The sequence below is a fragment of the Rhipicephalus microplus genome, chromosome 4, assembly GCF_043290135.1.
Source record: "Rhipicephalus microplus isolate Deutch F79 chromosome 4, USDA_Rmic, whole genome shotgun sequence".
Lineage (NCBI taxonomy): Eukaryota > Metazoa > Arthropoda > Arachnida > Ixodida > Ixodidae > Rhipicephalus > Rhipicephalus microplus.
This window is the reverse complement of record NC_134703.1, coordinates 211,379,643-211,404,276: the sequence shown is the minus strand read 5'-3', so window position 1 is coordinate 211,404,276 and position 24,634 is coordinate 211,379,643. Positions and strand designations below refer to the sequence as shown.

Genomic DNA, 24,634 nt, shown 5'->3' with positions numbered 1-24,634 from the left:
AACACTCATTTTGCGATCGGTTGCTGAGACCGAGGAAAGTCCCGCTGCTTTTTTCTAGGTGCGACGCTCGATGAGTTCTCGGTTAGCTGATCTCAAAAATATCACGTCTATCCTCGCAGCTCGATCGCACATACTCTAAGTACTGCAGGCAGCGGTCGCAGTCGCCACCACGCTTTCTCCAGCTTCGAAATACGCTGCAGCAGCATTCTCTGCTGTCTTAATTACAAGCAGCGGTGTTGTTTCCTGGTGCCTTGTTGAAGTATCACCGCAATCAGCTAATTCCGACGGCACCGTGGTCCTTTGTGTGGTGCATTGCCGCTTCGTCGCGGAATCCGTTGTGCTCTTCCGCCGAGATCTGCAGATATCTTCGTTGGCAGTTGCGATGATTTAAGGCACTCTGATCGCGTCTCGCCACTGGTAGAAGTTGTTGTGATCCAAGGCCGCTTTTGTGTCGGGCTGCTGCATCACGGCGACTGCCGGTCTCCTGTCCCTCTCGGCTCTGCCGATGTAGCCTGCGCTGGCTGCAATTACTCTTTGGGGTGCACAGCACATTTTTTCCGTCGCTTGCCAAATTTGTGAAGTGTGCGGACTTTCGAGCACGGTTCGGCATCTCGATTTCAATCGCAAAACTACAAAACTTCCGATCTGGCGGTGATAATGCGCGTGTTAGCGGCCGCGCGCACATGTTCACCAGTGTTGTTAGTCCCCGCGCTCCAATCACTAGCCCCTGTTCACTCACGTGACTGATATGGACCAATGATACCGCACGTTTTTGTCGCTTGTTTTTGCCTGGTAGCGCAGACTGGAACAGGTTTGTTCCTGGCGTGAAAGTGAGCTCTACAGAAGCCCTTTGAAACAAGACTAAGATGGCCACGATCAGATGAGTGGTTAGCGCAATCTGAGCATCGCAAAAGGGGGCTGTTTTCAGCGATTTCGTAAACGAAACCGAGTGCTGGGGTGAATAAAGACGACATTTTTGGGTTCAACGGCGCGTCATTTCAAGTTCATTTTTTGCTGGCAGGTGCAGGATGATATGAAGATAACGAAAATCACCAAACTGAAAAATCAATTTTTTTTTGCGTTTTTTTGTCGCCAAGACACGTGTCCCTTCTTAAGTGACCAGATGTGGGCTCATCGTGGCAGGTGAGAAGAATGTCGTCACACATGTCAGTTGGCACGACTAGAAATAGGTTCTCTCATTGCCGTTGGAGTTTTTCTTATACAGGACGCCATCTCACAGGCAGAACGACGACAGACTTCGAGAAATACATCGATGTATGAAAGAGTTATGACCTTCAAGGTTTTCGATAACTGCGCAGATTTCGTCGTCCATGCGCTGTTGTGTAATCAGATCTGTTGTAGTAAGGGCTCCAAGGAAACCACCATCATTCTTGGTGTCATGGCCACAAACTTCGACAGGTGCATGGGATAATGAATCGGCATCTTCGTCCTTGCAACCCGATTTGTAAGCGATCGTGAAATCATATTCCTGCAAACGAAGACTCCATCGTGCCAGTCGCCCACACGGGTCCCGTAGGTTGGCTAACCAGCACATCGAATGATGGTCGGTCACTACCTTGAAGTGGCATCCGTAAAGGTAAGGCCTAAATTTCATCGTCGCCCATACAACAGCGAGGCACTCTTTCTCTGACGTGGAGTAGTTGACCTCTGCGCGAGAAACAGTGCGGCTAGCGTACGCTATCACTCGCACTGTGCCCTCTTGTTGTTGGACGAGGGCAGCACCAAGACCCACGTTGCTGGCGTCAGTATGAATTTCATCCACACTGACGGCATGGCCGAGAAACTTAAATTTCTTGTAACCGAAGTGGCATTTTTCTGGCTTCAGTGTCAGGTTAGCATAGCGGAGCACTTGCAGCACATTCTGCAGATGCTTCAGGTGCTCCTCAAAGGTCGCAGAAAACACATCATCCAGATAAACTAGGCACGTGTGCCATTTTAGACCGGTAAGAACAGTGTCCATTCTCTGGAATGTCGCAGGTGTAGAACAGAGGCCGAGGGGAAGCACTTTGAATATACAGGCCATCCGGTCTAACGAAGGCAGTTTTTTCACGATCTCGTTCATCGACTTCAATCTGCCAGTAGCCACTTTTCAAGTCTATTGATGAAAAATACTTGGCCCACCGCAGTATGTCAAGGGAATCGTCCGTGCGGGGCAGCGAACAGACGTGTTTTTTATTCACGCTGTTAAGTTTCCTGTAGTCCACGCAGAAGCGCAGTGATCCATCTTTTTTCTTCCCGAGCAAGACCGGAGGTGACCAGGCACTCTTCGAAAGTTGGATAATGTCATCTTGCAACATCTCTTCGACTTGAGCATTTATCACGTCACGTTCCTTTGCCGAAATGCGGTAAGAGTGTTGTTTTATGAGCAAGGCGTCGGTATACGTAATTATTCTGTGTCTGACGAACCTTTGGTGTGGTCGTGAAGCACTTTTTAAATTGATATAGCAGTTCGCGTAGCTCAGTCTGTTGTTCCAAGAGGGTCCAATTGACATCAACTTTTGCAAGTAGTGAAGTCACGTCACTTGGTGTCGGTCGAAGCCCGTCGTCAGCTGATATAGATGCGAAGCATTCAGAAACGTCTGCGATAGGGTAGGCGAAAGCGATGGCGGTGTCACGAAACAGGTGCCGGTACTCGTTACTGAAATTAGTCACGAGTAGGAAAGAGTGTCCGTCTTAAAGTGCGACGAGGCTGCGTGCAGCGCAGACACCAAGTGCAAACAAAAGCGCCAAGTTGCCTTCGGCGACAACCTCACCATCCCATAACTTGTCGGACACAACATCAACTAGGGCACTGGAGGGCGGAGGCAACGTGATGCTGCCAGCAAAAACGCGAAACGTGCTGTCGTGGATGTTGTCAGATTTGTTGGAGGATCCAGCTGTCGGAAACATCACGATACGCTCTCGAAGATCGATAATAGCGCTGTGCTCCCGCAAAAAGTCAACTCCCAGGATTAGGTCTCGGGAACAGTCACGAAGTACGAGGCTGCTGGTGAGAAACGTGCATTCCCAAATGCTTACTCTGATAGTGCACATGCCGATTGAGGTGACTATGTGCCCGTTGGCAGTACGAATTTGTGCTTCCTACCAAGGCGTAACAACTTTTTTATGTGTGCTGCTAGTTTTCCGCTCATGATCGAGTATACCGCACCTGTGTCCAATGATGCGCTAACATCGTGGTGACCGTGGACTACGACATGTATATCCAAAGAAAATTTGCTTCTGGCTTTAGTTGCTGTCGTCGGGGAATTGCTCCGTGTCTGTGCTTGCTTCGGTGGGAGGACTTGCTTACGTCGAGTGTCAGCGGCCTTGCTCCCGAAGGTCGCTGTCGTTAGTTTTCCTGCCTAGGGCTTGGCGAGCGCCCCCGCGCCGCCCCTTGGAGGCTCCGAAAATTTGGAGAAGATCGCCTTGGGGATGGGGACCGCGACTGCCACCACAGTATCATGCGCTGCTGTGCGAGGTAATCTTCAATAGTTCTCGGTCTTTCACCGAATCTCTGCCGTGGCGAGTCGACGGCGAAACCGTGTAATCCAAGGCGACGATAGGGACATTCCCGATACACATGTTCAGGTTCACCATAGTGATAACACAGTGGTCGTCTGTCCGTTGTGCGCCATACGTTGAATTTTCTGGGAAGTGGCTGTCGATTTTCCAAGTGCCGAATCGGCTGCAGCGAAGGGAGTGCATCTAAGACATAGGATTAATGAAGCGCGGTGAAGCAGGAATATATCAACCGACAGCTTCTGCATATGATGCACGATGTGGCTTCGTCGGGACAGGCAGGCCGGACATAACTGGAAGGAGGCACTTGGAGAGCCTGTTGTACTTCATTTCTGACGAGGCTGCAAATAGACCCTGCAGTAGGTTGGGACTGGCACTGAATTTTTGTAGTTCGTCCCACACCACTGATCCAATGAGGTCGCAGAGAGATTCGATGTTGATGCTGCTTCCTGCACCTCTGATCTGACCTATTGAGGAAGCAGCACTCACTTGTCGGTCGTACACAGTAGAGCGCTGCACAGCACTTCTTCCATGTTTGGGGCTTCGGTCGAAAATTCCGCCAAGGTTCTTGCGAGACAGGGAACTAGGCCAGCGAAAAGCTGCTCCTTCACTCCTCGCGTTAAATGACGGACCTTCTTTTCTTCTGCCATGTCGAGGCCGGCTCGACGAAAGAGGCCCGTCATGTCTTCAACGTACATCATGACACTTTCATTCGGCATTTAGAGGCGTGGCTGAATCGCTCGCTCGGCTCGTTCACGGCGATCGAGATTGGCCCAACTTGCCAGCAAGTATCGACGAAAGCTGCTCCACGAGCAAAAAAGGCTCACCCTTTTCGTACCAAGTACGAGCGCCGTCCTCCAAGCTGAAATACACGTTCCTCATCTTGTTGAAGTCGGTCCAACCATTGTAATCGGAGACCCGTTTGAACTTAGCCAGCACACGTGGCTTCCACAGCGTATGAGGTGTGGCTGCAATGCCTTCCCCAGCGCCCCAGCGTTCGGAAGTGTGACAGACGTCATCTCGGGAAGAAATCTACGCTCAGGAGGTAGTCCTCGGAAACTTCGGCTTGAGCGGTGAACAGGTGTCACTGCAGGTACAAAGCTACCTGGAGGCGTTTGCAACATCGGCTGGGGGTTACCCAGCAGCTCCACCCGTTGTCACGTGCTACAGAGGTCTTCAACTCGGAATAACTGAGCCGGCGGGGAGACGCACTGAAAACAGTCAAGATGGCTGCTTCAATAATCAACAACTAGCCAGAGCACGCGCTGCCCCAAAACATCTTCTTCCATTCTAGCAGGCAGCCATGGCTAGCGCTCGCCGTAACTAGCGGCCAAGTGGCAATATTCATGTCGTTTCATCACATAAAACCGCAGATATTTTCATTGTTAACAAGCGTAATTCTCGCTGGGGAAGAGAACGGCACATGTAGGTAGAGATATTTCAAAGCAAACGAGCAACTCTTAATTAAAAAGGAGCGCTTTTTATTACAGCGATGTAGAGAAGCATTCATATCTAAACAGCCACACACAGAATAGGACAGCTCGTCAACTCAAAAAGAAAGCAGTATTGAAGACACGTGTAAAAAACGAAAGCTATGCATTTTGACTTACTGGACTAGTTTTGGAAGCTTGCACAACTTTTGAGACTTGTTCGCCTCATTATTTTTCATTTGTTTGCAAGATTGGCGCATACGCACTTCTACATGATAGTGGGGCACTTGTGCCATCATGTCTACATTATGTTCCTTACATTGAAATGAGAGGTTTTAGTTATATATCTAACACGAAGTCAATAGTTAAATCATACACTTCGTTATCGCCGGCGTGCTTCTGAAATTTTCGGTCAGCTTCTTTCAAAAGATTAAACTGCGGCATTAGGGTGCGTAAGTCCTGCTCTTGTCTTCTAAACTACAAGAGCTCATTCAGCTCTTGACATATTAGCTGTCCCAGTCAGTCCAAGCGTGCACTTAGAACAGTTTGTATTTTTAGGAGTTTTTGGCAATGAAACCAACATAGATAATAAATTGTGCAGTTGGTAACGCTGTCTGATGTAGGCATTGAGTACATCAATGCACTCAATATCATCCACCACAAACCCGTCAAACCTGTTCTTCAGCTCATCCAATACGTGATTGGCTGGGCAGATTCTCCTTGAAAACTGATGTTAAATCATGCAAGCTAAGAAGTCCTGGCTCATCACATTGAAGTAAAGTTAAACCTGCTTATAACGAACCTCCATATAATGAATTCCTTCATATAACAAAGTTTTTTTTATTCCCCACCGTCGCTCCATAGAAGCACATGTATTTGCGACCTCTATGTAACAAGGTAACTGCGGGAGACAACCTTGACATAATGAATTTTCCCCACGGAAAATCTAAAAATTTCGCTCCGCATTTTCGCATTTTGCTACAAGCGTGCATCTTCTCTGGCTGCTCCGCCGCCGCCGCTTCGCGCTTCGGCAGTGGCGGGTACGCAGCACGCGTCTGCGTGAGGCGGTGTTACACCTTGCAGTCCACACTGAACGTCGATGCCTCTGCAAAGGCAATCTGTGTCAAGGCCAGTGTTCGAGCCCGCCTGACGCAATCAACTCAGCGACGTCATCAAGCGACGACGCCAGTCTGTCACTCAACGCACAGCGAGCTCCCTCAGCCCATGAGCCCGATGAAGCAATCAGCGCCTTCCAGTCTGGCGAGTCTTATGCAATGCGTGGCAACATCCCTCGTCCTTGGGTGCAACCACACGCCGCAGCGGGTCCCCATTAGAGGATTCTGATATCACGCCCAGCGGCGCTTCTGATTGAACGTTTGGTGACTCAAAGGATCTACCCGGTTCCTATAAAAGAGCCCTGCGGCGCGTCGCCAGCAGTAGACCTATGCGTCAGAGAAGCCTCTCGTTGCTTTGAGCCCCTCCGTGCATAGTTTCACTGCCCGTGCATGTTGTGTCCCCCAACGACATTCAGCGTTGCTTTCTTTTTTCTTGGGACAGCAATTATGTATATGGACAGTCTCGGCTGGATTTTTTTTTTTCGCCTTCATTCATTATATATGTATACGTACCTCCTATATATATGAAAACTCAAGAAAGAAAAAATCTACCCACCCTTATCTCCCACGCACACTTTGCCCTGCGAATGCAGAGGGGGGGGGGGGGGGGGTAGATGCTTGTGGGGTTAGATGCGATTGTGTTTGCCGGGCGCACAAAGATCACTTCGCTTTTTTCACACAGTCCCTTCGCATTGAAAGCGCACTGATACTCGTCGAGATAGCAAGCGCACCAGCGATATTGCGACCGTCCTTAAAGTCCAAGTTTATTATAGCTACTCGAGCAATCCCCCCTGCCCCATGCGTTGTTTCATGCTCATTTAAGATAGGTAGTTTACTTTCTGTTTGAGCATTCGACGGGAGTTCTAACACGCGGGAGATGTTATGCACTTTGCAGTGGATAGGAATGGGCTGACTCATTTGATCTCTGCTTCAGCAGCGCTCGCACGCTTTTACGCGCTCGTGAAAGTTATGATGCACGAAGGCATGTTCTCAATTTGGACTTGTTACGGAACATGGCGGCGACAGCGAAAACCCGCCGAGAGTGTCTACATATATTCTATCGCACTAATAATGCAGTTTTTACTGTAAAATAAGTGTTTTGGGTTAGCTCTGCCTTCACTCCCCCTTTTTGTATAATTTGCGTGTTTATTTTCTGAGTTTTCATATGGAACCAGCATATAATGAAATCCTCTTTATAACGAATTTCGTTATATCCAGGTTTAACTGTAACTGGCAACTCCCATACTTGGGTGGCTCTACGAGACTGTGAATGGATAGCATGCTGTATAATTGCAAGAACGTCAGTAAGCAGGGATGTTCATTTTGGCCTCCAGCTTGGCGTACGACACCAAAAAGGCTTTTCCAAAATATCTTGGTGAAACTTTGCAGTTAACACATATTTGAACTCGCATTTTCTTAACAAGTACTTTGACAGCTGAATTGTCATCAGAATTATCACTCGGAAGCCCTCAGCAGTGTATGGTTCATGAAAAAAAAAAATTACGGGGATCAATGCATCCTGCCTTCTCTTCTTTCTCCCAATTATTGAGCCATTATAAAAAGGACTCTAGCACTTCAAAATGCTTTCTGCCTAATCATAGACTCAAAGAAATAGTCGAATCTCGATAATTCAAACTCGAAGGGGCCCGGAAATTTGTTCAAATAAAAGAAGTTCAAATTAATGAAAGCTATAGAAACGGAGGGCTCTCCATGCCGTGGCACATGTGCATTTAGCTAACACACAAGGGGGAAGTTTCAGAAGACTTACATTTATTCATAAATCACAGGACATCCGTTAATAATTGAAATAATCGGTGATGCACGTCTGCACACGTTTGCCTTGCAGCAAATCAATCAATTTTCCACGCAGCTTGCAAAGCATTTCTACTCACGTCAGCATTCTCCTGACAAGAGAAGTTGCGCGTGGAAATGTTCAGCACCGACACTTTCTAAAGACGACAGCGTCGACAACTGTAGCGCAGCCTCCGCTATGCCACAGCCGCAGCATGGCCAGCATGTGACAAGAAAGAAAGAGCGTCCACGCAGAGAGAAGCAGATCAGCATTTAAGAAAAACGAACACTCCACGGCAACCTTTTTTTTTTTGCTCTCTTTGCACGGGAAATGGGGAAGCGTGGCACCAATGCGTGAGAACCCCCCTCCCACACACACATCAAGGCGCAGAGCCGTGCTCCTGCAAGGGCAAGGGCTGCAGAAGATAGTGCTTTTTTTCCTTTGCTTCAACCACACATTCATTCAACCCAGCGACAGCTTTCTGTTTTTTCCTTTCCCTCTTCGCGGGCGGCATCGGAAGCAGAAGGGTCTTTAGGTGGCAGGGACGGAAAAGGGAGAAGTGTGACACGAGCGCATCGCAGATCGGCATTTGAGAGAGAGCAAACATTCCACCGCAGCCTTTTCTTTCCTTTTCATTTCCTTTTCGCACAACATTGACGTGTCACAGGTGCCGCCGCGGGATCGAGCGGAGTGCTGAGAGCATTTTCGGAGTGCAGTATGTTCGAATTAACCGTCACAAGTGCTTGCGCGTTCGAAGGCCTGGGCGTTTTTGCCCATCAAAATACACATAGCTTTGACAGGACCTCATCGTGAGTTCGAATTAACCAGAAGTTAGAAATAAGCGTGTTCGAATCAATAAGATTCGACTGTAGCTTAACTCAAAGTTCACTAAACTGAATATTCACTAGAATATGGAACAGCGTTGGGCACAGCAGACATTAGAGTCAAAAGTGTGAAATTCAAATTATTTTGAAAAATAATGTGTGATTGTCATTTCCACAGGAGCCCTTAAAGCACAAGAAGTGACGAAGCTATCCAGAGAATCTAGGTTTCTCTGCAGTGCCTCAGGCACAGCTTGTTGCTGAGATACGAAGTCTCGCAACAATATACCCTACTACCTCTGCTAAAGTTACTAGATTTGAACAAATCTCAGCCGTTACAACTTCCTCCTGGCGCTCTTCTTTTGGTTCCACACAAACATTCAAAACAATTTCTAAATCAGATACTTCTGCACAAGTGACAAGGTCCCTGCCACACTGCACATAGTCCTCAAATGAAGCACCACTGTAAACGTCCAGCTGTTGACTGACCTCTGTCCACACTCCAGACTCAGTGACCATGCGGTTCTCTTCCTCCTGCCCACTGACCTTGTCGTGCTCTTCTTGCTTATTTGCATCCTGCATGGGGAAAGGCCAGATTTGTGCCAGCAGTTTCTAATTGTAGCCCGTTACACTGACCATTAGGAGCCTGTCACCATCTCGGCCGCCTACCTGACATTGGTGGGCTCATTGTTCCCAATCTTTATATTAATTAAAATTCGCTGCACGAGCCGCTGCCGGTACTCGACCTTCAAGTTCTATATGATGCCCAAGTCGAGCGGCTGAAGCACGGCAGTGCAATTTGGCGGGAGGTATTCATGCTATTTGGTTTCTTTTATACGTGCATGGAAGTGAAGGGAAACCTTTAAAACGTCGCGGTTTCGCAAGTTTTCCTACCACTAGAGGCTTGAGCTTGTGGCTGCCACTGGCGTTGCAGCACAACAGGACAGTTATCCTTGCTTTCAATTGATTCCCGTTTTGAATGCCATTGTCTTGCTTGTCAGAACCTGATAAAACATACCAGTTTCGTCGGCGTTCTAAATGTCATCGCGTGAATATCCACTGATATCCTGTAGTTTTTTATCCCTCCAGGTTCTCACTGCTTCATGGTCGGCACCCTTGCTTTCGCCACAAATCGTTTTCCACGCGATCCCATGCCTATCCCGAAATTGGGTAAGCCATCTACTGCTTGCTTTGAAGGCACGAACGTCTAGAAGCAGAGCAAATTCCTTCGCTTTGTATCATCAGGCCGGACATGGGTATGTTTTGAGATCACGGGAGCCATACTGCAACGGCATCATCCACTGCCTTGAAATGTCTTGTGCAGAGTTGTTTTCTCGTAAGATTGAACGAAGTTTCTCCTTCGAGCTTCGATTTCGCTTGACTATCGTGGACAACGTCGACGGTGCAATTCTGCACTCCTTCGCAACGACCACTTGCCTTTGCCCGCTGTCAAGACACTGAAGGATTTTCAGTGAGCCTGTCTGGTGAAGCAAACCGCTTGTTTTTCGTCGAACTCATTACGAAAGTCGACACACAATGCGTGAAATGCGCTGTTGTTTCCCAAAATGAAGATGGTGCCATGCCGCCATCTTCATTTTTAATGAGACAGACAAAAAAAAGAAAGGGTGCCAGTGGCGTTGGGGAACTGATGCGCACGTGGCTCGTTTTCATCACTCGTACGGCTGCTTTGCCTCGGCGGCGCTGTGTACACAAGCGATGTCACGCCTCCCGCAGGGGCGCCTGCGCAAGTAGGCGTTTGGTGTGTAGCGACATTACGGACCCGAGCTAACGGGGGAGTTTCGACTCCCTCCCACGCCTAGCCATGCGTGGCTTTGCCGTGTCCGGGGAAAAGGGGATCCTGGGGGTTGAGCCGACGCTGGGTGATTGGACCTTTAAGGCCCCCCCCCCCGGCAGAGGCAACACACCCCTCTGGCCCCGGCTTCACGTAGACGGCACCTCTGGGCTGACCCACCCAGGGGAAATCGGCAGTCGCCTTTTCCTATCTCTCTCTCCCTATATCTTCGTCTTTTGTTCTCACTTTACATCTTTCCTGTCTTCTCCTCACTTCATTTTACTTCCAATTTTTCCTGGCGGCAAGGGTTAACCTTGTGTGGCTATCCAAACTAGGGTAAACCATATTGGGTTATAGTAACTGCGTACTGCTAGCGTTGCGCAGACATGCCCACATGCTCTGCCACGTCCCCTTGTTGGACTCCGTAGTGGGTGGTAGGCGCCGTTACCAAAAAATACACATTTTCCCATGGGATCCCCGACCCCCTCTCTAACTGATCGTGCCTCGAAAAGGGTACGCACCGATGCAACTTCACTACTTTGGTCGAAAAACAGAGAAACTTTCCCAAAATACCATGTCCTCCACTGCGAACAATCATCTACAAAAGCTAGAGCAATCTCACCATTCCTTGTGGCCAAGTGCTTGGGAGAAACCATTGGAACCGGTTATAAGGCCACGAAGATGGCAAGTGGAGATCTGCTTCTCGAATTAAAAGACAAGGAACAGTACAATAAACTCTCGCATCTCGTAGCCTTTGGTAACATCCCCGTCTCTGTGAGTGCACACCGTACAATGAATACAGTGAAGGGTGTGGTATCGGACGAAGATTTGATGACACTGAGTGAAGAAGAGCTTCTTGATGGATGGAAGGACCAAGGTGTAATACATGTCCAGCGCATCATAATCAGACGCAACAACAACGAAATAGCAACAAAGCACTTAATACTCACCTTCAACTCAACCACTTTACCTGAGACTCTCGAAACTGGCTATAAAAAACTCCATGTTCGACCCTTCATTCCGAACCCGAGGCGTTGCTTCAAATGCCAGCGATTTGGTCATGCATCCCAGAGCTGCCGAGGGCAGCTGATCTGTGCTAAGTGTGGCACAACCGGCCACAGTGCTGATGAATGTAGTCATGATGAGGTCGTCTGTGCTAACTGCGAAGGTAGTCACCCCGCATACTCCAGAGCGTGCCCAGCCTGGAAAAAAGAAAAAGAAATAATAACTATAAAAGTAAAGGAAAATATCACATTCAAGGAAGCAAGACAATGGGTCTCGCTAACATTGGCACTAAAAACACCTTTTGCCGAAGTGGTGCAACGAGGGGCGGCACCACAAAGGCCCTTGGCATTTGCCCGGACCTCGCCTAGCATGCCGAGGCCAATGCCACAAGCCCCTACGGCAGGAGCAGCTAGCGCTGCCCTGCCCACATTCAGCCTGTCCACACCAGCGACCTCGACAAGCTCTAACGGCAGCCAGGACAATCACGAGGCCAAGGGGGCTTTATCGACCCCCAGCTCGGTAGGGACAAAGACTTCGCCGATCGAGGCGAAGTCTAAGCGACGCACAGATCGCTCTGTGGAGCGGGCGTCCAGTGCCTCGCAAGAGGCTATGGACACCAGTTCATGCCAAACGGCGCAGGGAGCGCCGAAGGAGCGGCGAGCTTCTCTCGACCGCCTCAAAAAAGACAGAACGCCGATTACAGGGCCTGACAAAGGCCCTGTAAAATGAGCTAATCTCCGTCTTTTCTGCACACAGCACTTTTTCCCTTTTTTTTTTTCCACTATGGACAAAATCATACAGTGGAACGTAAGGGGAATACTTAGAAATTTAGATGACGTCCAAGAACTTCTGAGTAAGTTTAACGCGAAAGTGCTATGTGTGCAAGAAACGCACTTAACTCCTAAGCACAAGGACTTCCTACGGCAATATATTATTTTCCGAAAAGACCGGGAGGATGCTGTCGTACCATCTGGCGGTGTAGCCATTATAGCTGATCGTAGTATAGCATGCCAGCATTTGAAGCTCCAAACAGCCCTTGAGGCAGTGGCCATTCGAGCTGTACTTTTTAACAAACTCATTACCATATGTTCTGTGTACATACCACCGCATCAACAGCTACACAGACGTGATCTAGAATCATTATTATATGAACTCCCAGAGCCGTTTCTGGTTCTAGGTGATTTTAATGCACACAATGTCCTGCGGGGCGATGCTCACTGTGATGCGCGAGGACGTCTCATTGAGCAGCTCCTTTTCTCTTCTAGTCTATGTCTTTTAAATATAAAGTAGCCTACGTATCTTAGCTTTGCAAACAACACGTACTCCTCCATAGATCTTAGCATTTCATCACCGTCCCTTTTACCTGTTTTTAAGTGGAAAGTTCTTAAAAACTCTTATGGTAGTGACCACTTCCCAATCATCCTGAGTGCGCCAAACAAAGAGCAACTACCCCCGCAGGTTCCACGATGGAAGATTGACTCAGCTGATTGGGAAGGGTATAGAGCTCTTACACGCATGACATGGACTGAGCTGTCTGCCCTGACCATAGATGACGCTGTCACGTATTTTACAGCTTTTATACTTGATGCCGCATCTAAATGTATTGTCAAAACGAGCGGCATGTCTTCCAAACGGCGAGTCCCATGGTGGAACAACGCATGCAGGAAAGCACGGACCACTCAGAACAAAGCTTGGGCGTTGCTTCACGATTCCCCTACAGCAGAAAACCTGGAAAATTTCAAGCGGGTCAAATCGCAGGCAAGGAGAACGCGTCGACAAGCTAGACGAGAGAGCTGGACAAACTTTATATCGAGTATCAACTCGTACACAGATGAGGGAAAAGTGTGGAATAAGGTCAAGAAAATTAAGGGCCAACAAACGTATTGTCTTCCACTAGTAAATAGCCTCGGGGAAAGCTTGGAGGATCAAGCCAACTTTCTTGGCACACATTTCGAACACATATCGAGCTCCTCACACTACTCGGAATCCTTTCAGAATTACAAGGCACGAATAGAAAAACAAAAGTTAGAAAGAAAATCCACAAGAAATGAGGCGTACAATCAACCATTCTGCTTAGCAGAACTGCGAACAGCACTCAGCTGCTGTAATACATCTACCCCAGGTTCTGACAATGTAATGTACGCGATGCTGAAGGAACTACCCTCCGAAACTAAAGAAACCCTCCTCTGTCTTTATAATCGCATATGGTTTTCAGGTGTGATCCCCTCCTCCTGGAAGGAGGCTGTTATAATTCCAATTTTGAAGCAGGGAAAGGATCCCTCTACTGTATCAAGTTATAGACCCATAGCGTTAACAAGCTGCCTCTGCAAACTATTTGAAAAAATGATTAATTGCCGCTTACTCCACTACTTAGAAACAAACAAATTGCTCGACCCATACCAGTGCGGGTTTAGAGAGGGCAGATCTACCACCGACCATCTTATACGTATCGAGGCACACATACGTGAGGCTTTTGTTCATAATCAGTTTTTCTTATCTGTGTTTCTCGACATAGAGAAGGCCTACGATACCACGTGGAGGTTTGGAATATTGAGAGACCTCTCACACTTAGGTATACATGGTAATATGTTCAGTGTCATTGAAAGCTATCTGTCTGATCGTACCTTCCGCTTTAAAGTGAGCAATGTTCTGTCCCGAACATTTGTACAGGAAACCAGAGTGCCACAGGGTGGGGTGCTCAGCTGTACGCTCTTTATAATAAAAATGAATTCTCTCCGTCTGTACATTCCACGTAATATTTTTTATTCAACATATGTCGACAATGTGCAGATAGGTTTTCAATCGTGTTCTCTTGGGATCTGTGAGCGACAGGTTCAGCTCGCCCTTAACAAGATATCCAAATGGGCTGATGAAAACGGGTTCAAACTGAACCCACAGAAAAGCACCTGTGTCCTTTTTTCACGAAAAAGAGGCTTGCACTCTGAGCCTGAACTGGTCGTTAAGGGCGAGCGTCTACCCGTAAACACAAAACATAAGTTCCTAGGTATAATTTTAGATGCGAAGTTAACCTTTGTACCGCACATAAAACATCTTAAAAATAAATGCTTGAAAACAATGAATATCCTGAAGGTGCTGTCACGAACAATGTGGGGCAGCGACAGAAAGTGCCTCATGAATCTGTATAGAAGCCTTATACATAAGCTCACGTCTTGAGTATGGGGCAATAGTCTATCACTCTGCCACGCCAAGCGCTCTGAAAATGTTGGACCCTGTTCATCATCAAGGCATCCGCCTGTCCACAGGCGCCTTTAGAACAAGCCCAGTTGAAAGCCTTTATGTAGAATCGGACGAGTGGTCACTCCATCTGCAGAGAACTTATTCTTCCTTCATGTATTTCCTTAAAGTAAATGCGAACAGTGAGCAACCTGCATATTCCACCATCAACGACCTGTCCAGCTCTCAACTTTTTTACAATCGACCTGCAATGGCACGCCCTTTCTCGCTGCGTGTCAGAGACCTAGCTGAAGAAACAGATGTCCCACTGCTTGAATACCACCTCAGCCCCCCCGCTCTGCGGCTCCCGCCATGGCAGTGGCAGGTTATAGACTGTGACACATCTTTCGTAGCTGTCACAAAGCATGCCTCCCCCATACACATTCGGATGTATTTCTTAGAGCTGCAACATAAATATGACTGTCCAGAACATTATACTGATGCATCCAAGTCCCATACTGGCATGTCCTATGCGGCGGTCGGCCCATCCTTCTCGGATGCCGGCGTTCTGTCCACCAGCACAAGCATTTTTACAGCCAAGGCTTACGCGTTATTCGTAGCCGTTAAACACATCAAAAAATTGAATACGCCAAGGGTAGTTATATACACAGACTCCCTGAGTGTCGTAAAAGCGTTGAAAAATCTGAAAAAACACAGAAACCCTATAATTATATCCCTCTATTCGGTACTCTGCGCGGCCTATACTTCCAAGCAACATATCGTCGTGTGCTGGGTGCCAGGACATCGCGAGATCGAAGGAAATGTGTTGGCCGACCAGCTCGCCACGTCAATTAACGGAAGCTCCGCCAACTCTTCAGTTGCGGTCCCTATAATGGACCTAAAACCAAACATACGAAAAAAGCTCAGGGCTTACTGGCAGAAGTTATGGGATCAACAAACTCATAACAAGTTACACTTGATTAAACCATACCTCGGTAACTGGCCACCCATGTCGAAAACACGCTGCACAGAGATCAGTCTCTGTCGGCTTAGAATAGGACACACACACAGCACGCGCACACACCTTTTGTCTGGTGGTGACCCACCCAGCTGTCACAGATGTGGCCGTCCACTTACCGTACTTCACATACTCCTTGAATGCTCTGAGCTAGAGGCTTACAGGAAAAAACATTTTACACTAGCGTACAAGGAACACATACCCCTTCACCCAGCTATGTTTATTGGTCGCGAACCTCTTTTTAAGTATAATGCATTGAATGCATTCTTAAAGGAAGTAAATACTTTCCATGTTATTTACTCAAGTGATCGGTAGCACGGCCTCCGAAAGGAGGCTGCTGCTGCGGATGCTACATCCAAAAGAGCACCTGTCTCCCGGCCCTTGGGACCAAGGGCGCTGGCGAGAAATTGATGCTAATTATAACGCTCCTATTTTATGATGTCATGACAATTAAAGACCCATTCTCACCAGGCATGCTTCACTTCACTTTCATGATTTTAATAAATATATGTCTTATGCATCTTTAGAGCGCAGAACTTTAGGCCCTTTTACAGCCATTTATCATAACCATTGCTCTCATCCCATATCATTTCCTGGCGCTCTTTGGCCATCAATGGCCCTTGCGCCATTAAACAACATATATCATCATCATCAAGCGATGTCACGCCGCCGCCGATGGATGGATGATTTAGTGGTGGGTCGCATCGGCTATGCCAGTGCTGTAGTGCACAAAAATTCTTTGAATTGATTTTAAAAATGAACCGTGGCCCGCGGATCTTGTTCATTCAACTGAAAAATTCACTATTCTTAAATTCGATTAACTGAGAGATTTTTACAAAGAATTCATAGGAAAATCGCCGGGGATTTTCTAAATGTTCGTTATTCTGAAATATTTGTTAAATTAACGTTCATACAAGTGAGAGTTTACTGGATATGTTATTAAGATGACACTCTTAACGATGAACAAACACGTTCCAGAGCACACATTCTCTTTCTTCCATCACAGCACAGCATATGCAAGGTACCCACTATACGTCATGATTATGACGCTCATGATGATGAAGAACAAGCGCATTCCAGACCACACATTCTCTTTCTGCCATCACAGCTTATGCAAGGTGCCCACCATACATCATGATGATTACGCTGATGACAATGAAGAACAAGCATGTCCCAGACCACAAATTCTCTTTCTGCCATCAAAGCATAGCACATGCAAGGTACGCACTATACGTCATGATGATGATGCTCATGACAATGAAGAACAAGCGCATTCCAGACCACACATTGTCTTTTTGCCATCACAGCACATGCAAGGTATCCACTATACGTTTTGATGACTGAGGGCAAGTGTGGCACATGTTAGCCAGATGAGGACAGGGGACGCTTGAGGACAACGAGAGACTTTTATATACACGAAAACGGACAAGGGATTACACACTACATGAACTCACACATATGTACACGCATTCACGGTCTTACGCGGAAGGGAACTTTATTGTCTATTCCGTCCACTGACGTTGTACTCTTGGAGCGTGAACGTTGCAATTGACTTGGAGCTCTCTTGTCGTCAGGAGGCAGTGTGCCTCGTGCCTGCGGAGACCGTACCGAGGCGGGGCCCAGTCTAGAAGACAACCGCCAGGAGCATCCCAGTACGGTGGTCAACGCCTGGGCTTGCCTGTACTCGCACCGAGAACAGCGTACCGACGACTGCCACGAACAGACCTGGGACAGCGTCTCGCTCCGAGACCATAACAGCAGCTGGCCGTGAAGAACTTGAACGCGTCGAGCACGAGCATCGCTCGCATGCCCAAACGGCTGCCGGGCTGCTTTCTCCAGACATGATGGATCCATCTAATCTGCAACCAAGTCGTCCGTTGTCATCCAACCTTTTTTGTAGGCTCGTATGACCACACAACTTGGGAAGACTATTCCTGTCAGGAGTGCCGTCTATTCGAATATTGGGTACGAGGAAACCTTGTGCCCATTGGACGTGCACAAGGTTTCCAATTACTCCTGTTTTCTCGTGGCCTAGTTTCAGCATGCGCACTTGCTTCGCCCAATTCTCGACGATTGTGGTGCCAGGCATGTTGAGTTAAATAGGCATCAGATCAGCATTCTCATTTTCTCAAGCTGGTAGCCATTGCTGTGGCACAAGTTAATGACGGACCTTTGAAAACTGTGAAGCTTTTCTTCACACTCATCTGGCGACTTCTGGCATATTCCTATGACTTTAAAGGAAAAAGCCTTTCCTCTTCATAAAGTTTGTCAGTCAGCACCTGCTTGCTTTGAACTCTGCGTGTTAGCCCTTTTTCTAAGGCTTACTGCATAGCCCAGACCTGGAGCAGATGTGTCATCATGGGCCGCTGTGCCACTCACTGCTCGAGCAGCTCTTTGATTTCTGGAAACCGATCCTGCTGTTGATAATGTTTTTATTTGCGCCAGTCTCGCATGCACATTTCAGGTGCAGCCTTATTTTTGTTCGTCTCTGCACACATGATGACTATTCTCTTGAATGCAGCATCGTGGTGCATTCATAGAGTCTTTGGGTTGGCACTTCCATGCCGTCGGTGTGAATGCAGAACAGGACGACAAACTCGTCAGCATATGCACGAAGTGCCACACACGAGAAACCCAATGGTAGAAAGTGCATAGGTGGCGGCCATTTTTGAATGCCGATGGCAATAGAATAACAGCTTTTTTGTGGGGAAAGAGGGCACTTTATTCTAACGCAGATGCGATTCATAGAGCTTTTTTACCGGAAAAAATATGCGCATTAGATTAGAGTAAATACGATACTCTCCATTAATTCGTTTTCCTAACTCTATCAATACTAGGCCTCTGAAAACCTTCTGTAAGCACACAGTAAATAGCATTACGGAGATTGGATCCGCTTGTCTTGTACCCCTCTTTATTGGTATTTTGTTCCTTTCCTTATGGAGCACCATGGTGGTAGTTGATCCACTATAGATTTCTTTCAGGATGTTTAAATATGCTTCCTCTATGCCCTGATTCTGCAGTGTTGCATGACTGCTGATATTTCTACTGAATCAACTGCCTTCTTGGGGCTATGTGCAGTGGCTGGCTGTATTCTGAACATCACTCTATCACCTGGTTGACAGTAAGAACGTGATCGATTGTTGAGTAGCCTCTTCGAATTCCTGCTTGTTCCTTTGGTTCATTGAATTCTAATGTTGTCTTAATTTTTTAGCAAGTACGTTTGTAAATAGTTTGTATACCACAGAGAGCTAGCTGATCGGCCTGTATTTCTTCAAGCCCTTGTCGTCTCCTTTCTTATGGAATAAGATGATGTGAGCTTTCGTCTAAGCTTACGATGCACTCACCATTAAAAGACACCTTGTAGAGAGGGTGGCTATTTTTTATAACATTCAGCAGATCATGCAATAGACCTGATGTTGCCTAATTCTCACTAGCAGCTTTGCCGCTTTCCATTCCCTGCGAAGCTTTGCTGATTTCTTTTGTCATTACTGGTGGGATGTCATCTGGGTTACTCTTAGTTCCTACATAATGGTTGTGGTTGACCCGGCTACTGTACAGATCTCTGCAACACTCTTCCGCTACTTCAAGACACGCAGGAGAAGCGCTGTAGAATCTGGCCGTGCCTTTCTTATCTAGGTTATTTCTCGTGCTGTTTCAAAGATGAAATTTGTTCAAAATCAGTTGCTAATTCTTATCTTGATACTAATTAAGGGAAAACAGGTAGCTGTCTCTAGGAAATGGTGGCAGCTGCTGCAGTTGTTTTTGTCTCAGTAATTAACTATCCTATTCATATTGGTAGGTACTTTGCCTCTCTTGTCCCTTAGTGCATACATCTTATTTTGCTTATCCCAAGTTTCCTCTTCACAACTTTGACACTTCCTCCATTCTTTAGAGCGTGTTCAATTCTCTCCATGGTACATCTTCTTATATCGGATACCTTGCGCTTATTAATGAACTTCAAAAGCTCTGCCAGTTCTATTTTGTCTGTTGTGCTTGAGGCTTTCATGCTTTGGCGCTTCTTAATGAGGTTCTTCGTCTCCTAGGACAGCTTGTCAGTGTTCTGTCTAACTACCGTACCTCCAAGTTCTACTGTATACTCCGCAATGATACTCGTCAGATTATCATTCATTGCATCAACACTAAAGCTGGTTTCCTCGATAAGAGCCCAGTACCTGTTCTGAAGCGAGACTCTGAATTCTTGTACTTACCCCCACAGTGCTAACTCATTGATTGGCTTCTTGCGAATCAGTTTTTGTCGTTCCTTCTTCAAGTCTAGGTGAATTACAGACCTTGCCATTCTATGGTCACTGCATCGTACCTTGCCAAGCACTTCCACATCCTGCATGATGCCTGGGGGTGCACTCAGTATAAAGTCCATTTCGTTTTTATGTTTCCATGTCCACTTTACGGTTCACTCTATTTTGGCAGAAGGTATTCAAGATCCGTAAATGATTGTGTTATACGAATTTACTAATAACTCCCTTCTGGCGATTCTAGTACTAATGCAATAATCCCCTACTGCCTGGTATCCAGCCTGGTTCTTCTCTACCTTGGCATTGAAGTTGCCCATAAGTATAGTATAGTGTGTTTTTACCTTACTCATTGCAGATTCCACATCTTCCTGGAAGCTTTCAACTAATATGTCTTCATGGCTGGATGTAGGCGTGTAGACCTGCACCACTTTCACCTTGTATCTCTTACTGAATATAATTACGATATCTGCAACAGTTTCAATAATGTTATAGTATTCCTCTAGATTACCAGCTCTATTTCTGTGTGATGGTGTAGTGGTTAGAATATCATACTCATGTGCAAGAGGTCTGTGGTTCGAACCCGGTGCCGTGCGATTCTCCACCGGATTAAAAAAACTTATTTGTGTGATGGTGGAATAGCACAAAGAGAGGCCTGGAATGCGATCTCACCAGTGACCACCGCCACTAGGATCTCTCTCGCCAGAGAAGGATTGGCCACCCTGGTGCAGTATTTGGCCACTACCTCCAACATGGATACGCCAATTATTTCTCGGCCCTCAGTCTCTAGCGGCTGCGAAGCAACTGACCACTGCGGCGGTCATATCTGCAGCGCAGCAGAGAGTGCTAACAATCTCTGGGTCTGGACAGGCCGCCATTGGAACCTGAACTTGGCAACACTTAACGCTAGAACCTTATCTAGTGAGGCAAGTCTAGCTCTGCTATTAGAGGAACTTGAGGTTGTTAAATGGGATGTAATAGGGCTCAGTGAGGTTAGGAGGACAGATGAGGCCTACGGTAAAAACTAGAGTGAACAACAGTACACTGCGACTCAGTAGCGCATAGCAATTTATTTTTTTTTATCTGGGATTGTAGTCTGCCCTCTTACCTTGAAAGCGACAGCCAGCACTTTTTGCTGTAACGAGCGAATTCGGCGGAAAGCCTCTTCTCTGCCTTCTTCTAAACTTAAGAAGAGATGGGCAGCATTCAATCTGGCCATGACTTCTGCAGCAGAGGACCTTCCACACTGGGGCTTCGTGTTCATCCTCATCATCGTCATTGGCAGCGACAGCTTCTACACTTCTCACCTGGCATATTATGTCGTCATGCGTGAGTTCGTTACACACCACTGCACTTGAGTCCACATCGACGTAGTCCACAAAGCAGACGTCTTCCAAAACATCCGCCAAGGGGGCCGTGACGCTGTGTTTGAGCATCAGTGGCTCGTCAGCTTGCAGAGCTTCCATGCTGAAGCCACAGCGACGACAGCACTTTGCTATCGTAAGCACTGTCACTTGCGCATGCACAAGCGTGTGTAGTCCACTTAGGATTTACTGCACAAAATAGTTTGTTCCAATGATTTTAAGTTTCTAATTATACCCTGGTCCATGGGCTGCAGTACTGCTGTCGTGTTGGCTGGAAGGAAGGCCAGTTCAATGGCCTTCATCTCGACATTGACTTTATGAGCCGATCAGTTGTCAGCAAGGAGCAGGACTTTGCCGTCACAGCGTTCGAACGTCTTGTCAAGCTTCTCTAGCCACTGCGCAAACAATTGCGTGTCTGTGATGTGTCTGTGAAACAATTGTATACCTGTGAAAACATGTCTGCGATGGTGTAGTGAGCCAATTTAAAAATAAGCATCAATTTTAGGAGTTCTTTACGAGTTACTTCGAGTATTTTTACGAGTTATTTCATGAACAAATGGGACATCTATTATTGAGTGACATAAGCGGACTTCGATGAAATATTTTGGTTAAGATTGGGACCGGGGTTTTTTATTTTTTTTTTTGAAAATGGCCTTTTTTGAAAAACTTGATTCTTTAACTATATTTTTCTTCTATCATGCTGCGTCTAGGAAAAGAATCTTTTGCAGGATTGTTGAGAAGATATTGCTCTGTATCGGCACTTTTTTTTTAAATTTTTTCTTGAAATAAAAAATTTGTCAAGGCGCATCAAAGATACCAAACTTTTTTTATTTTGACCGAGTTTGCCATTTTTGCAGAACTTTTCGATTCTGCAGAGAGCTTAAGAAAAGCATGGATTTATTTCAGTGTGACGTGTATTAAAACAAGAACAAAAATTTCAACACATCTTTTACAGTGTGCTTTTAATTCACCTGGGAAATCGGGAAATGTTTCGATAGGCAGTAGTAAGACACGCGCGCCGCCACCTTGAAACATTTTCTCGGCACACTGGGATCAGTTTTTGAAAATAAGATTTTCAGCTTTGTGCACCTCATATATGCCCATATAACATATAAAAAAGCAGACGAAACAAAAATATCGTCGAGACGACATGTTGGATCTTTATTGAAATCATTATTTGATATTTGAAAATTTCACTGCTGCCTACTTTCACAAAATATGAAAATAGCACTTACGTGTTGTTCAATGACCATCCATCTGTAATTATGTTTCTTGCAATCTTCAATGATGATTCTATGTGGAATATGTTCAATAATAAATATTAATATTTATCAGAGGCCTAAATTATGCATTTAACTCAGAGTCGTTTGCAATATTTTGCTACCTGCTCCGAAAACACCAATAACTAACTTCTCCAGGGTAGCATTTTTTCTGCTCAAAAAAGACTCGAGGTTGTTCCAAAGCATCTTTTTTTCAGCTCCAGATTGTGCTCCAAAAATAAAAATGTCGATTTTATCACTGAGCTTGTGCCTGCGAGTGCCACAAACCAAGGAGGGTGACCAGGAAAAGTTTCGACAGACTGAAAACATGAAAATATTATAATTTCAGAAAAACCATCTGAAGAAGCTACTCTGATAATGCTTCTCTAGGTAATGACTCACACAGTCGAGGTGTATGCAGAACTCTCAGGTGAATAAACTTTCCATTCTAAGAATACTGTGAGGAACCGGTTTATTCGGCCAGGCTCGAGCTAAAAAATCACGCTGGTGATGATATTTTTAGATGAAGAAGATGTACAGGTGATGATGATTACAAAGAGAATAAAGAGTCATTCACTTGTCGCGCTCACACTAATTCCCCCGCGCGGTGAAAGCGGCCGCCTGGTCGCTTGACAGTATTATGGAATGCGTCGCGCATAAGGCTTTAAACGAGATACGTGCACTATCTCTGTTCCTCGGCAACGATGATCAGGACTAGCGCTAAGAGGGGAAACGCGGTAATTGACAGGAGATGTCTGTTCGACCACCGTGTATGGCCCAATGAAGTGACTGATGAATTTGTCGCATAGGCCGGGGACGCCTAGTGGACTCCATAGAAGAACTTCGTCACCAGGGGAAAAACTCACAACACGGCGAGACGAGTCGTAGCGAGATTTTCGAGTGTCTTGAGAGAGGCCGGTGTTAACACTGGCCTGGTGACGGCAGTGTGCGAGACGAGATAGGAATTCTTCAGAGAAAGGAGCCGTCGAGGGTGCAGGGGCCGAAAGGAAAGAGACATCCAGAGCGACACTCGGCGAGCGACCATGGACGAGAAAAAATGGAGAAAAGCCGATAGTGCGTTGAGCAGCCGTATTATAGGCGAATGTCACCAAGGGTAGAATCGCATCCCAGTTCGTGTGGTTGGGGTGAATGTACATGGCGATCATGTCCGATAGGGTCCGATGAAACTGTTCAGTCAATCCGTTGGTCTGCGGGTGGTAGCTAGAAGTGGTCTTGTGAACAGTGTTCGAGGCACGCAAAACTTGCTCGACAATGGAAGATAGGAAGACTTTGCCACGATCACTGAGGAGAATGCGTGGAGCTCCATGACGCAAAAATATGTGGCGAAGAAAGAAATCGGCGATCTCAGTGGCAGTCCCAGATGGTATAGAAGGTGTTTCTGCGTAGCGGGCAAGGTGGTCGACTGCCGTGACAATCCAGCGATTCCCATTGGATGATATAGGAAAAGGGCCATACAAGTCGATTCCAACGACTTCAAAAGATGAGGCGGGACAAGGAAGAAGTTGCATTAAGCCAGCCGGAGCAGTTGTCGGTCGTTTTCGCCGTTGGCAATGAACACAGGAGGCAACGTACTTAGCGACCGCTGAAGAGAGGCCAGGCCAAAAACAACGACTTCGTATTTTGTCGTAAGTCTTGTAGTAGCCTAGATGAGCAGCGTTTGGATCATCATGAAAGTCTTCCAGAACTTCACGTTGCAGAGAACGTGGGATGACGGGTACCCACTTGTTGCCATCGATGTGGTATATGTAGCGACATAGAGCATCACCGACAAGCTTAAATTGTTTAAGTTGTCGACAGAGTCTGGCGTTTGGAGGAGTAGTAGAGCCAGTCAAGCGGTCAATAATGGTGCGGCAGTATGGGTTGACACGTTGTTGTGAAACAAGGACGGATAGGGTGGCAGATGATGAAGTTAGCGCTGCGATTGGAGAGGTGCTGTTGTTTTGGAGTATCGATGGTGAATTGCTTCGGCTGGGCAAAGGACAGGGCGATAGAGCATCAACATCTTGATGCTTCTTCCCAGATCTGTAGGCAACATCGAAATCATACTCCTGCAAGCGAAGCGCCCAGCGACCAA

General features: G+C 46.8%; 1 protein-coding gene across 3 annotated transcripts in view; it reads left to right on the top strand.

Annotated features, from left to right (window-relative positions):
* Positions 1-24,634, top strand: part of Rpn3 (regulatory particle non-ATPase 3) — a 202,681-nt gene that overhangs the window by 111,733 nt on the left and 66,314 nt on the right. The gene's annotated exons all lie outside the window — the stretch shown is intronic.